At 40.5% G+C, this 14607-nt stretch overlaps 1 long non-coding RNA gene across 1 annotated transcript in view; it reads left to right on the top strand.

Moving 5' to 3' along the window:
• LOC129145987 (uncharacterized) overlaps positions 1–14607 on the top strand; it is a 193827-nt gene that overhangs the window by 2322 nt on the left and 176898 nt on the right. The window contains exon 2 of the long non-coding RNA XR_008552262.1: positions 3051–3181. This is a non-coding gene — a long non-coding RNA (uncharacterized LOC129145987). The remainder of the gene's footprint in view (positions 1–3050; positions 3182–14607) is intronic.

The following is a 14607-nucleotide window of genomic DNA, read 5'->3' as shown; positions in this document are numbered from 1 at the left end:
GGACTGAAGCAATTCCAAGAGGTAAAGAGCCCAAAGGCACTGTTGTTTCCTGGGGTGCTCTCATGACCCACTACCCCAGCCTATGTCCCTGCCTGTTTTCATCTGTCTCCTCCCACTAAAGTAAGAGGGAGAGAGTTTTGTCTCAGGAGGAGAACGCATAGATCTTTACTTATCCGCCACCCCTTTCCAGGTCATATCATTGGGTAGTAGTTGGGTATGGTGATATAGGTATTAAGCCCTAGTCTAGAGTTCCAAAATATTACAGTAGAGGAAGAAAACAGTACACAAGGAGAAAATGCTCCTCTGGAGTGCCCCACATTGGGGAACTACACATAGCTGTTTAAACAACCACAATTTTTGTGCAATTGACTTTTTTTTTCAACAATGAGAAAAGTAAGAATCACCTTAAACTGAAGAAAGGAGGGAGAGTATTCTCAGCAACTTAAGAAGGGAAAACACACATAGATAAGAATAATCTACAAGATCAATATTTAGTACAAGAAAAATTACCACAACACTGAATAACAGAAGAACCAATATTATGAGAATAAGCAAATATAACTCTGAATTAAAGAGAAATAGAGAAAGATATGTCTCATGAAAGGCTAGAAGGTAAGACACAGGTTATAGAAATTGCATTTATGTATAAAGTAGTGTGATCCTTTTTATAACAACTCTAAATGAGTTTTTGGACTTTTTTTTCTCACTTCTTGAAGGTCAGAGTGAGACAGATGAAATTTAACAGCGAGAGTCATGTCTGTTTGTCCAGACCAGTCACACTGTCTCCATGTGACAACACAGTCAGGAGATCTGGGTCCTGCCTGACCCTGCTGCACAGATAATCAACTCATTCACTCATATTTGGGTTCAGTGTTTGATAATAAAGCAAGGATATTGCACTAAATGATCACCAACTGCTAAGTATAAAGTCCAAGTAATAAATCTTAACATATTTCAAACATGAACATACCTTTCCCTTTTATGGTCAGTAGCTTCAGTTTCCAGCTGTTTTCTGGAGCATTTAACAACTTTTCTTTGGCATTTCTCCTGGACCCAATAATCAAATCACATCTTGTGTAGTACTGCCATCTGCTGTAGTAAGTGAGATGTAGCCATTTCTGTCAGGAGACTTTTTAATTTGAGTTTGTTCCCACTCATTGACTGATGTAAACTGCTGTGCTGCTTGGCAACTTATGTACAAGATGGACATTAAAAATATGTAAGAGGGAACCCAATACAAGGTAAGTCTCTTTTCCACCCAGTATCCTGTGGCTTAAGCCAATTATCCACCAATCCAGTTTACTATGAATACTTCTGGAGATGTGTGCATATGTATTATTTTCTTTTCTCTGTGATAACATAGTATACACTATTCTACATCCTGTATACTTTCTCCCTTATTTTATCTTGGGGATTACTCCATGTCTGCACATTTTTATCTCACAGTTTCCTTTCATATGATTGAAGTTTAATTCTTTTGTCCAGTCTCATACTGATGGCTATTTGGATATTTTCAGACTTTTACATCTTTCTTCAAATGTCTGCTTATGTATGACACATTTGCACAGATTAAACTCAGTGTTAATTCCTGATAACAGGATAGACAGGTCTTGAAGGAAGTATATTGTCAAATTATCTACCAAAGTTTTGTTATCATTAACACCAGATATACAAACAATGTATATTTTCCCCAACACGCTCATCTATGCAGAATACTATTAAATTTTTGCTTTGCCTGAGACTGGACAAATTTTCCTGAGTTTAAAAGTCACTTTTATGTCTGAATTGTCTACTTGTGTGCTCCGCCAGATTTCTGATAAGATACAGTTTAATGTCTGCCTCTCTCTCAAAGGATTAACACCTATAATCAGTGGATTTACATAAAAGAGATGATCTTCACTAATTTATCCAATCGGTTGTCAGGCCTCAAGAGCCAAACTGAGCTTTTTATGAAGTTTAGTCTGGACTGCACCGTGAGCTACTGCATGACAGTTTTCCACCTCCTCCTTCAGGACCCTGTCCTAAAGATTTCAGATTTGTATAGCCAGTCCCCATAAATCTGTACTTGATTTCTAGCAGTATATTTCTTAGTATGTTTGTTTTCTTCTTATTCTCTTTCTCTGGTGAAATGCTGATCAATAGTAGAAATGAAGCTGTCAAGAGGCTTGGTTGATGAAACACTTGCCAGAGAGCCCAGAAGTAGCTGGAGATTAGGAAGTGGGCAGCAGATTGGATTTCCCACAATGGTAGTAAATGTCCCAGCTAGAAAATATGCCTTCATAATTATTATTTTGAAAACTCCTTAAGACAGGCTGCTGTGACTTGTGATATAACCCACCTGCTTTTGGAGAGGTTTAATGAAGTGCTTGAAAGTAAAGGGGCAGGTAAGCATGGCTTCTGGGAGTTATTTGTGGCCTTATTGAACATTTCCCCCAAATATTTATTAGTTCCTCACACTTTTATTATTTATAGTGGCAAGACAAGTAGAATTAAAAAAACAAAAACATCTGCACCCTCCCCCCAAAAAACAAAAACAAAACCAAAAACAATCAACACACACACACACACACACACACACACACACACACACACACACACACGAGAAAAAAACAGATTCTTTTTAGACCTGGACTTAGACTGCCATCTTGTGGATGTTTGGCTTCATCGTCTACTGCTGAACTGATAATTAAAGCGTACAAATCCATCATTAAGAAATGTTAAAAATTGGGGCTTCCCCGGTGGCGCAGCGGTTGAACACTGGGTTGGAAGCTGCCAGAAGCCTCTGCAGCGCTGGTTTGCTCCCCAGCCTCCGGAGGAGGGTCCCAAATGGCGGGCAGACCTCTCCTGCCGCCCGCCCGCTGCTCCCCGCAGCAGTGTACCTCGGTCCTTCTGCCTGCTCTGCTCCCGGCTCTGGCTCTGGTGAATTTTCTCACCCTCCCGCGCTTCTGACTGTACCCAGTGCTTGCATAAATAAATAAATAAATAAATCTTTAAAAAATGTTAAAATTGGAAAGACTTCAGATTATTTACCGTGTATTTTCATTTTTCAGAAGAAAAAAACTTGAAGCCCAGAGGATGAAATGCTTGATCACTCATAATATTTTCATCTGGCCAGTTTTATGGGCCATTTTGCTACATCATCTGTGTGCTCTTTCCAAGCCCAGTAGTGGAGTAAGACAGGGTAAGTCCCAGGTTGCACAGATATGAGATTTGCACAGAAGCAACAGCAGATCCACATGCACCTTTTGGAGCCTACACTCCCCCAAGAGTCCCAACAAAAGGAAAGGAAAATGGCATGGAAATTGTGATCCTCGCTTTCATGTACCATCTTGGTGCGGGTATGGTACCTAGTTATGCCATCGAACATCCTTATTCTTTCCTAGATACAGGATGAGATTCAGATACAGGAGCAGGTGAGGGATGGTTCTAAACAAATTGTTTTATTTCAAAATCAGTGTTTTAAAACTAATCTAAAATACATGTTTGATAAAACCAAAGTGCTTACTACAAATGGTAATAAGTGCCCATTATATCTGTCCTCCATTTCAGAGAGGCAACTTTTCCTGTTTCTGCTTTTCATCTTTTCATACTTACCAGTATAACTTTAAATAACAGGTTCATACCTTTATTTAGTTGAGCAGTATTTTTAGATTCTTTTCTATCTATGATATTAACTTATACATGAGTTTCTTTCCCTATCCATCCTCATTCCCTACATTCTATACTTATATTTAGATTGCCTATTATCTCTGTATTTCAGTAATAGAGATGTTTTCTCTTCCATCAACTTTAGTCATTACCTTGAATTTTTGCTTATTTAAGGGTAAGAGTTTTAGTGCCCTTACCCCTGCCTCTAACTCTCCTTCCTCTTCCCCCATTCTGTCAGATACAACCTGTCTTTTATATCCTTGGATTCTTAGCATTAACATTCTGTTCACTGACTCTACATGAACCTTCTGTATTTTTCCTATCAATTAATTCTAAAAGCAGAACTATTCAATAATAGTTACATAATTACCACTTATAATTTTTGTCAAAGCAGAGCCTACTATTTGAAAGCTTAGAAAATATCTTGTCTATCATTTGATGTCTACCTTTCCTGACTGCTCAGCAAAACATCTTTCCAGCATCAAGTTCAAAGGAATATCTAACCTTTTATGTCATCAATTACTTACAGTCTTATAAAACTTTTATTTTGTATCCTAGTTTATTATTTTCTGTTTATTATTTTCTGTATTATTTTATTATGTTCTATTTTCCCAGTTGTCTGCTTTTCTTCTTTGTGGCAAAAGAAAGATATCCCCTTGTCGTACCCTTAGCTTATCCAGCTTCGCAGTTAATTTTGTCTGTCATACCAAGCCTCCAACTGCTTGGGGGAGGCTAATCCTTCCAGAGCCTCTGTCTCACTGGGCTGCTCTGGATGGGATGTTTTCCTAGCTTGTAGCAAAGCCATGTCATAGAACACTATTTCCTAGATCATGTTTATGTTTTCCTTTCTGAAAATGTTTGTGATTATCTTTCTTCATTGACACTCAAAATTAACAGGAATGCTTCTCAGCTATTAGAAAACTCTTTTCTGGACTTCCCCTGGTGGTGCAGCGGTTGAGTGCCGCTTGGTTCGATCCCAGGCCACTGGTGAGGGTCCCACAAAAAAAAAAAAAAAAAAAAAAAAAGAAAACTCTTTTCTGCTGGAAACTTATTGACTTTCTCAGTTTGGGGGATATTTTCCCCTACTGTTTCCTTGATAATGTTTTCTTTTCTGCTTCTTTTCTTTTTCTTTGGGATTCTAAGTAAAAATATAATTTTTCCATTTCTCTTATACTTTCTCTCATATTTCTTTTTTCTTTTTTGTTTTAAAGATTCACTTACATACGCACACAAGAACTGGGGCACAGAGGTGTGGGGGGCGGGGGGGGGCAAGAGGATTCACCAGAGACAGAGCCGAGAGCAGAACAGGCAGAACACTGAAGAGGGGAGCAGCGGAGGAGAGGACAGGAGAGGTCTGCTGCGCCATATGGGTAGGGATCAAACTTGTGCTTCAGAGGCTGCTGATAGCCTCACAGTGCTGTGCTTAAACCCTTGCACCACCAGGGAGGCCCTTATTTTCACTCATATTTCTTTTTTTTTCTCCCTCTTTCATATTTCTATTCACCATTTTGCTTATATTTTGCTACTTCTTTCATTTGGTCTGTTATTTTTACTGATTGTTTTATGCTATCTTATTTTTTAAATTCTGCTATTCCCTACTTGATCTTTTTTTCTTCATGTCTTGTTTATGGATGTAAAATCTTTTTGAACAGTTTTTTTTTAACTTCTCTTCCTTTTTTTTTCTTTATGTGGCTGCATATTCCCACATGTCTGGTCTTTTTAGTTTGTCTCTTCATAGTTAAGAAGATGGAGATCTGGTATAGACATCTCCTTGCTTTATTGATTTCCAGACAGGTTGCTTCACTGAGTGGATATTCTGGGGGTTGTGTTTACACAGGGGTAGCATGTGCACTAGCAAGCTTAGGTTTACAGTGAAAAGAAGTGGAGGTGGCTGTAAGGTGGGGTTTCCCCAAAAGTCAGAGTGAGGAGACTTTATTGTGGGTGCCAGCATTCTGCTAGAAGCCTTTCCTCTTCCAGATGGCTTGCAAATGTCAGCAATGAGGAGGCTGGAGAAAGGGGAATTAAAATGGTACACCGTTCTCTATTTATATTCTCAATAATTCATCTATTTCCATGCTCCAGATCAACCGCTTTCCCTGACTTCAAGACCCCTCTGAGATCTTAGTTGGCTGATTGTGGCATCTTTCCTCTTGCAGCCCTCTCTTGGAATATTCCAGACTATGATCTCCTTTTCTAGGTGTATACTCCCTATACTTTCTGTTGTGGTTTTTGGAGTCAATGGGTTTGGAGTGCAGGGTCTCCTTGGGTTCACTCTGGGAAAGTTTTGACCAGAGCTCCCATTTCAGCTACACACGGCGAGTTTCCCAGGCGAGTTTCTCCATGAGACAGAGATGTTAGTTATATTTAAAGGGCAGGTTTATTAGGGAAGGGATAAAACAGTGAAAGACACTTGCAGAGACACAAGCGGGCAGAAAGAGCTGCCCCAGAAGGGACAGGTTTGCTAAGAGAGGCCTGCGTGGTTGCAGGCGGGCGGCCTTGACAGGTCTCGGGCAGGCAGGAAGGAGAGGGTTGGTGAAAAGAGGCACCCGCATAGTCACAGGTGGGCAGATGGAGTGCTGCCCCGAGCCAGTGCAGAGACTGAACTGATACAGTCTTCTTCTGTTTGGGAGGGGGTCACTGCTTGTGAGTCTTCAGCTGGTTGCTAATTTTGGATAACTATGTAGAATTTGAAAGGGACTGGAGATTCTACAATGGGCTCAATCTCCATATCTTTACTTTTGAATGAGCCCTCTTGCTTGGATATTGCGCTTTGTAATGCCTAAGGATGCTAGTCTGTGCCTAAGGATACTCATTTCAGCAACTGTGTCTTCTGTGCCTAAGGATCTTGGTTTCCATAGCTGTGTCAGTGGCTATGCTAATCTCTTCTAACCCCACCTCATGTGTGAACCATATTTCTGGTCTTGTGGCATACCTCCTTTTCAGTTTTTTTTTTCTATTCTTGTCCTCCATCACTTTCCACTAGTATACTCCCATCTTTCCCTGTCTTCTTGAAATTATTAAAATCTCTCTGGTTCTTGCCACCTATCCCTATGATTTTCTTGTTTTTCTGAACTATTTCAGTGTATTCAAGCAGGTATAGAATATAAATGCATATATCCATCTCAGCATTTTGAACAACTTGATAAATTCCTTTTGATGTTGCTGTTAAATGTTGTTTTTCATTACTGCTGGTGTGACTTTCTGGTTCTCAAAAAAATACTCTTCCTTTGTTTTATAATGTTAGTTCCATGACATGGAAATTATTTTTTTATCTATTTTTGTAGATAGGGACATACAAATGAAGTTGGAGATAGTTTCTGTTCCTTCCAATGAATAGATCAAAAACTAGCTGAGGAACTCCATGTGCTCTGGACCATGATATGCACTTTGTTACAGAGAAAATATAGCATGTAGTTTCTGCCTTCTGGGAGTTCAAATGATAGTGACAGGGAGAAAATTATTCAAGAAAATGGGAATATAGGAATTGATAGAAGAGATTATATAGTTAAATCCTAAATTCTTAAAAGTGGGCTAATAGTTTTTTGAGCTCTTTTTAGCAGTGAGAACCTTAAGGACTGGCGACTGTATGACTGGATCCCTAGAGGAGGTAGAGCCTCAGCTGGTAGGATGTAGGACCATGGACAGAGAGAAGTGAGCATACTGGAATGGCCAAGGTGCCATTCCACCTTGACCCCCGAGACCCATGAAGACCCATGTTATGATCAAATGAGTGAGACAAAAATCCCATCTTTAGTTGATAAGCATTAGCTGAGCCTTTCAGAGTTTGAGGAATTATATCAGACACTGGGTGGGCCAGACAGGGAAAAAGATACATGAAAGCAGTCTGATGGAGTTTTGTAGAGTTGTGGGGTCCTTGGGTTCACTCTGGGAAAGGTTTCACCAGAGCTCCCATTTCAGCAACACATGGTGAGTTCCCCAGGCAAGTTTCTCCACGAGGCAGAGACAATAGTTATATTTAAAGAGCAGCTTTATTAGGGAAAGGGAAAGGGACAGGTTTGCTAAAAGAGGCCTGCATGGTTGCAGGTGGGCTGCCATGACAGGTCACAGGCAGGCAGGAAGCTGCCGCCCTGCAGAGGGAGAGAGTTGGTGAGAAGAGTCACCTGCATAGTCACAGGTGGGCTGTGGGAGTGCTGCCCCGAGCCTGTGCGGAGACTGCACTGATATTGTCCTTTTCTCTTTGGGAGGGGTCACTCCTCCGTGGAGTGGCTGCTTGTTGCAGATGTTGGGTAACAGGCAAAACTAGAAAGGGTCCAGAGATTCCAGGGTGGGCCCAATCTCCATATCTTTCCTCTCAGGCCTGTGCTCTACTCCCGATAGTCTGAACCTGCTTGGGTCTCATGCCTTGTGATAAGGCACTGGTGCCTGAGGGTCATGACCTCCATAGCTGGGTTAATGGTCATGTTATTCCCCTCAACCCCCACCTCCTTGTGTGAGTCAGGTTTTAAGTCTTGTGAGGCCTCCTTTCCAGTTTTTCTATTGTCCTCCATCAAGTCTGTATTCCATATCAGTTTATATGAATAGACACAATTGATGGAAATATGAAAACATCTGTAAAGGCAGCTTCCATTTTAGGTTTGTCATTTTCCTAGATTGTAAAATTATTATAGGACATCCTTTTCCCCCTAACAAAATGAGCAAGTTATATTAGGTGATAGACTCGCTAAGTCTCTTTTCAGTTTATTCTTCATTAATCACATTTAGAAGTACATTATGTTGTTGGCCTGTTTTATTTTGGATCTTTGAAACTTTCAAACTACTGGAAATGAATGGCAAGGACATGCAGAGTTGAGTTCATCAATATTCATGAGTTTCTAAATGATAAATATTACTGGATAGTAATATAATGATTAATCTTTTCAACACTGTAATTGGTTTTATAACATTGTAACATGGTATTAAAGCTTTCATTACTAAGACAACTGTATTGTGAAAATACAAGAAAGACTATGGATTTGGACAGGGCTAAACTTACTATTCTTAGCAGATCAAACAGGAGAAAAAGGGCACTGGGGAGGGAGATCATACTCAGAACTTTAACAACATTCTCTACAATGAAAAGGAACTTTAGTATCTCAATCCCAGAGAAATGAAGAAGTAAATTTCTAAATCTATTTTTTCATTTTCCAGCAGGGTAAGTTAATTTTTAATGTGTATCTAGGAGAACTATCTGAAGACTGTAGAGAGAATTCAGAAAACACACTTTGGTCTTCACACTCCACTCTTTCCAATCCAAGGTGTCTTGACATACGTTTACACCCCTGTCCCCCCCATGAGGGACAATATTCCAGAATTGCATAATTGGAATATTTGAAATTTATTGTTTACGGTTGTGTTCAGCTGCAAGAAATAGGAATTCTATGTTAGTTTAAACCTTTTTAAAAACCCTTTACTTTTAATAATAAAAAATGCAGACGCTAGGAGGAATTCAGTGGTTTGTAGATGTTAGATTCCCTGAAAGGTATCATGGCTGTTAGCTCTGACTTTTAATATCCTTTCTTTCATGACTATAAAATGGTTGTTCCAGTGTTGCAGAAATAAATTAGAGCCTTTTACCCAGGCAGGGGAAGAACAAGCGGTACTTTAGGAATGGTGAGGTCAGGAAAACTTTATTACTCATGCATGAGGTCTCAGACCTGGGTAGTCCCGTAAGGTTCGAGCACTGGTCTAGAGACAAAGAGTTTCTTTTATACACAACCACTTTACATTGATAAAGTTGGTTAGTTAGCATCCAAATTCTTGACACAGGAAAAGGGGCAGGACACAGATCTTCCAGGATGGCCTGCTGCCAGGCCTTGTTTAGATATGCTTATTAAGGAAGCAAACTTATTATTTACTTTACATTTCCAGGTCTATGACTCTTTAACAGGGAAAGATTTCTTTTTCTTAGCAGTTCCCTTTCACCTGCACCAACCATCACATCATGTTTAAATAGGATGAAGAAAAATGGGGGTGAGATCCAAAGTAGCCAGAGAATGTAATGCTTACTGCTGTCTCTATGCCAGCAGACTTTCGTTTATGGTTCAGAACTATATCACATGGTTGTCTGCATGCAAAGGAGCCCACTGGACTTCACAGCTGCCATACAAAAAGGATACAAGAGTGAAGGGATTGGGAATGACTTTTGGGTAGCCAGTCACCAAAATTTGTCCCATTATTCCATAAATTAGCAGCATAGTTTGAACACATCAAGTCTTAATTTTACAGATTTTCCACATCAAGTATTTTCCAAGGTAATTTAGTATTACTCATCCACATATTCATTTAATGAATATATTAAGCCTTACTCTTAGGCTGGCACTGTGTACACAGTTAAGTAAATAGACATACTTTATTTCCTGAAGGAACTATCAAATGAGAGAGATAAAAGAGCAAGGTCAGGACACCTAAAACAGCCTGAAGTTGGAAAAGAAAGGGAGGAGGCACATCCTGTGCCAAGCTCTGCTTTTGTTTGGGAAAACAAAGACAAAAGAAGCTCCCTGTCCGGTGGGAGGAGACCAATAAGTGGGATAAGGAATTCCACAGAGATTCCTGTTGCATTAGTTCTTCCATTATTCATGCCTTAGGGATAAGGACCAGGGATTTATTGCTCTTCTTACCGTTTGAAAACAGGAGCTTTTAAAAGATGTTTTGTAGATCTCATGTCCCAAACAGCTCAGAACTCAGGCCCTCAGAAACAGTATTCTTTGGAATTTCTGCAGACTTTTTTTTTGTTACGTTTTCTGGTACACGCGCACACACACACGTGCGCACACACACACCCCTTCTGCTCTCCAATTCAATGCACCTATATGCCCTGTATTCTCTTTCTTCATTTCACTTCTTTCCCTTCTATCATTCTCTCCCTCAGTGGTTATCTAAAATGCATGAAGGACTTCTGTGACTGTACAGTGCACACTGAGATCAGGTAGTTGTTATGAACCAATGTGTTTTTCACATATTGACATTTCCACAACACAGGTAAACAACTGCTGTTTTCAACCCTCTAGAAATCTCTCCCACCCCTGCACCCTGACCACTTCCATAGTCAGAAACCAATGAGTCCAGGACTTTCTCTTTATCACCCACCCATGTCTTTTCGGTCATTATGTAACAGGTGGTCCCAAAGAAAAGGGGAAACTCCAGGCTCCCTGCCCCACCCAGGAGAGGGTGGAGCTGAGCCCAGAGGAGAGGAAGCTAGAGAGGAGACTAGGAGAAGGAAGAAAGCAAGCTGGAGAGCCAGGAGACTTTGCGTAGGCACATGGAGCAGAGACATGTGAAGAAGCTGCACTTGCGTCTTGGTCTTGGACTGGTTGAAACAGATGCGGGTGAGAGACTTGTGGGGAGGTTAACAATGGCAGCTTTTATCTTGATTTTGATTTTGCTCTTGTCTTGGACATGCTGGGCCTCTTCTGTCCCTTTCCTATGGGTCTCCACCATGAGGTGCCTTAGACTTGCAGCAGGCTTTTAGGCCTCAGTGGCCCTGCTTTGGACCAACCCTGTTTGACTGGGCAATAACCCATGAGGGCATGGGTGATTTGGGGTGCTTGATTTGGAAACTTCATTCTTCCCCTTTTCTGTATCGCACACTAATTGTATTGAAGTTCCTTTCCATTAAAGGTCTTATGCACTAGAGTATGTTTTGTCTTGATGCAGTAGTTGGCAGAACATATATAGACTGGGCAGATTTGGGGGTTCAGGGGTGCCCCTCACCCTGCCCTGTAACATAAAACAGTAAAACGCTAAATGTAAAACTCAACTGCCTCCAGAGACGATGGAATTGGATGAATCTGGCTGAGCAGAACCAGAGATTGTGCCACACTGAAGTGCACAGAGGGCATCTGTGCGTGATGGTAAACCAGATATGAATTACTGGATTCTTAGGAGTCAGAATATTGGTTCTAGTGTCAGATGTGAGAAAAGTTATTTCTTTTCGAGCTCTCTGAAAATAAAGTTTATATCTATGGTATACACAATGTGCAGATGTTGCAGAGTTTAAATTTATTAAGGATGAGTAATGTACATGTATGTTGGAACCTCAGAGATCTTTTTCTAACATAGGTTATCACAACACACACACACACACACACACACACACACACACAGGGTTACTACTCTCCATTTTTCAGTAGTTGTGGTGCCTAGCAGAAGCAAAACAAGTCAGTCTAGGCATCTAGAATATTTATTTTTAAAAAAAAGATTTATTTATTTATTTATACAAGCACTGGGTACAGTCAGAAGCATGGGAGGCTGAGAGGATTCACCAGCGCCAGAGCGGGGAACAGAAAAGGCAGACTGACAAAATACACGCTGAGGGGAGCAGTGGGCGCAGCAGGAGAGGTCTGCACGCCATGTGGGACCCTCGCCAGTGGCCGGGGATCAAACTGGCGCTGCAGAGGCTGCGTGCAGCTTCACAGCCCAGCGCTCAACCGCTGTGCCACCAGGGGAAGCCCTAGAATATTTATTTTGCCAAGTAACTGCACTTTAGGTGACAAATAGGTGGTTTGCCATTAAAGGTTTACAAGAAGGCATAGTCCCTGAAACATCTACTTCAGATTTTTATTTCTCCTATATAACCTGCATCTGCCTGTCTTACGGCCCGCCCACCTCACTGTGCCGAGCTTGAGCTGACTTGTCTGTCCTTTAGCTCTTCCCAGAAGGCTATAATTCCTAGGTTTCCATACGCAATGTTAGCCAGGCTGCTTAGTATGAGTCACTGACAGTTGAAATGATGACTTATGAAAGAGAGAAAGTTAATGTAAAATGTCAATCCAGGTGAACTGGAGCAATTACTTATTTCTATAATTTTTTGTGTGTATGTGTGTACATGTTTGTCACATTAGGAAAAGGAAGTGGATTGAATACCCCATTTTCCCCACCGGACCCAGCACTACTGACCACTGGTTATGTATTGGTTTGTTGTTCACCTACTCTATCAGAATGTAAGCTCTATCAGGACAGGGGATTTGTCTGTCTTTTTCCTGCCTATAGCCATCACAGCTCCTTAGAAAATGCCTGGAAATGGAAAGGAAGTCTATAAATGTTTTACGTGCATAAATTAATGAGACTGTGTCCATAGAGGGTTACAAAAGCACACACAGAGGCTTCCCTGCTCTAGATAGAGTAATTCTTTTCTTTGCTTGCAAACTGCAATTGAAGAAATTGCTGTGATCTGTGACTCTGCCTCACTTTAAGTGTTTTCTAAGAAGATACTATACTAATGTATGAAGTTCCTGTCTCTCTATGACCCATTTTCCTGTACTCAACTTTGTGAGTTTCAACTGGGCTTGAATGTTAGGAAGTGTAATTTGGGCTACTGTGTAGGCTATTTAGTGGAGGAGGCTTTAGGGCAGGCTGAGGCAGGGGGAGGGAGTGGATAGTTTTATCTTATTTGTTTTATCTTCCAGTTCTCTCTAGCACCCCCTATTATCTTCATAGGGGTCAGCACTAGCCAGCCAGTGCTTTTTCCTTACAGGTTATGTGGAACTTCACAACTAATTCCATCCCTCATTCCACCTTCCCTAGGGTGATCCTTGCTTCTGGAAGTTATCTCTGTGTTACCACAATGCTCTCTTTTTGCATTTCCATCCCTCCACTCAACCAATTCCTTCTAATTGACTACATTTAATTTATAATAAATTTCACTCTTAAGTATAATAGTATGCGTTTTTAGTTTCCTGAATTGGACCCTGATGGATAAAGATGCTCATCATTTTTTTTTAATCCTACAATTATACGTGTTTCTATAAATTCTGTATTTCAAAGCTCTAACAACTTGCTGCAGTATTGCAGGGCTTCTTTACATTTAATTTAAGTGCAAGATGTCTTTTAATTTAAAAAGGTTTTTCTGATGATGTGTATATTTAAATACATAAAACAAATGGAGTTACATACAAAATGTAAATGCCATAACCACATTAATCAATTTTAACATATTTTATGTGGGTCAATGTTCTCTGACTTTTAAAAGCATCTCTCTTTAAAATACACAACATAAAACTCAATGGTCCATGAATTCTGAGAGCATCCTTTTGGAGGGGAGAAGAATTCCTTTAAGTTAATAATCTCATTTCCAGACAGCTACATTTTTTTCATATGGAATAATTTGAGTCGCTTTCAGGAGGGCTCAGACTCAATAGACCACTGCTCTGTTTCTGAAGTGTGCTTAGGGCAGTGGGAGAGGTGTTGCAGGTACATGAAGTTGAAGAACCTCTTTTATGAACTGTCCTTTCCTGCTGGGTCCAAGTCAGTACAGCTAGAAACAGCTGATTGTTCATGAGGAACACTGGAGTGGTCCCAGACTGGGACAGAAATTGCCTCTAGAGATTGCTGAAATTCTTTGTAATTTTAAAGTGATGCCCACAGCAAATATTCTGCCTCAGAATTTATTGACCTAAGTTCCAGCAAGCAACTTGACATTGCACATAACAGCATTTTCTTGTGTTTTGCAACAATAAAAAAGTGATCCAATGGAAAGGTTCAAGCCATCAGCATAGGGTGCTGCTTGACCTGTGGAAAGGGAATAGAATAAATTCATTTCTCTCCCTCTCACCAATTATTGTAGCTCTTGCCAGTGGAGTGCCCCTGGGGTACAAAGAACTATCCTAGGCGCTGTAGTTGCTATGATGAGACTTATTTATCTGGACACTTGAGTTCAGAATTAAATTCCCCACAACTGGAAAGTGGTGGAACAATTCCTTAGTCAAATCTATGTATAAAACCTGTGTATTTACCTTCCCTGCTTCGTACTTCCACCGTGGAGTTACCTTCAGTTACCTCCACGTGTGTGTTAGCTTCCCTGCTTCCCTACTTCCTACTTTCACATATAACATGTACTCATGTATAATCTTGCAGGGGCGATTTTCCTGTTTTCCTTTAATCTGGGTCATGAAAGATTTACGTCTTTTACTGCTTCCAAGCTTTTTTATTTGCATTATTTCTCCAATTTCATAAACAGAGATC

This window comes from Talpa occidentalis, unplaced genomic scaffold (genome assembly GCF_014898055.3).
Source record: "Talpa occidentalis isolate TD23 unplaced genomic scaffold, MPIMG_talOcc4v2.1 talOcc4.16, whole genome shotgun sequence".
Classification (NCBI taxonomy): Eukaryota; Metazoa; Chordata; class Mammalia; order Eulipotyphla; family Talpidae; genus Talpa; species Talpa occidentalis.
The sequence above is the reverse complement of the archived record's forward strand: the minus strand, read 5'-3'. Positions and strand labels throughout refer to the sequence as shown.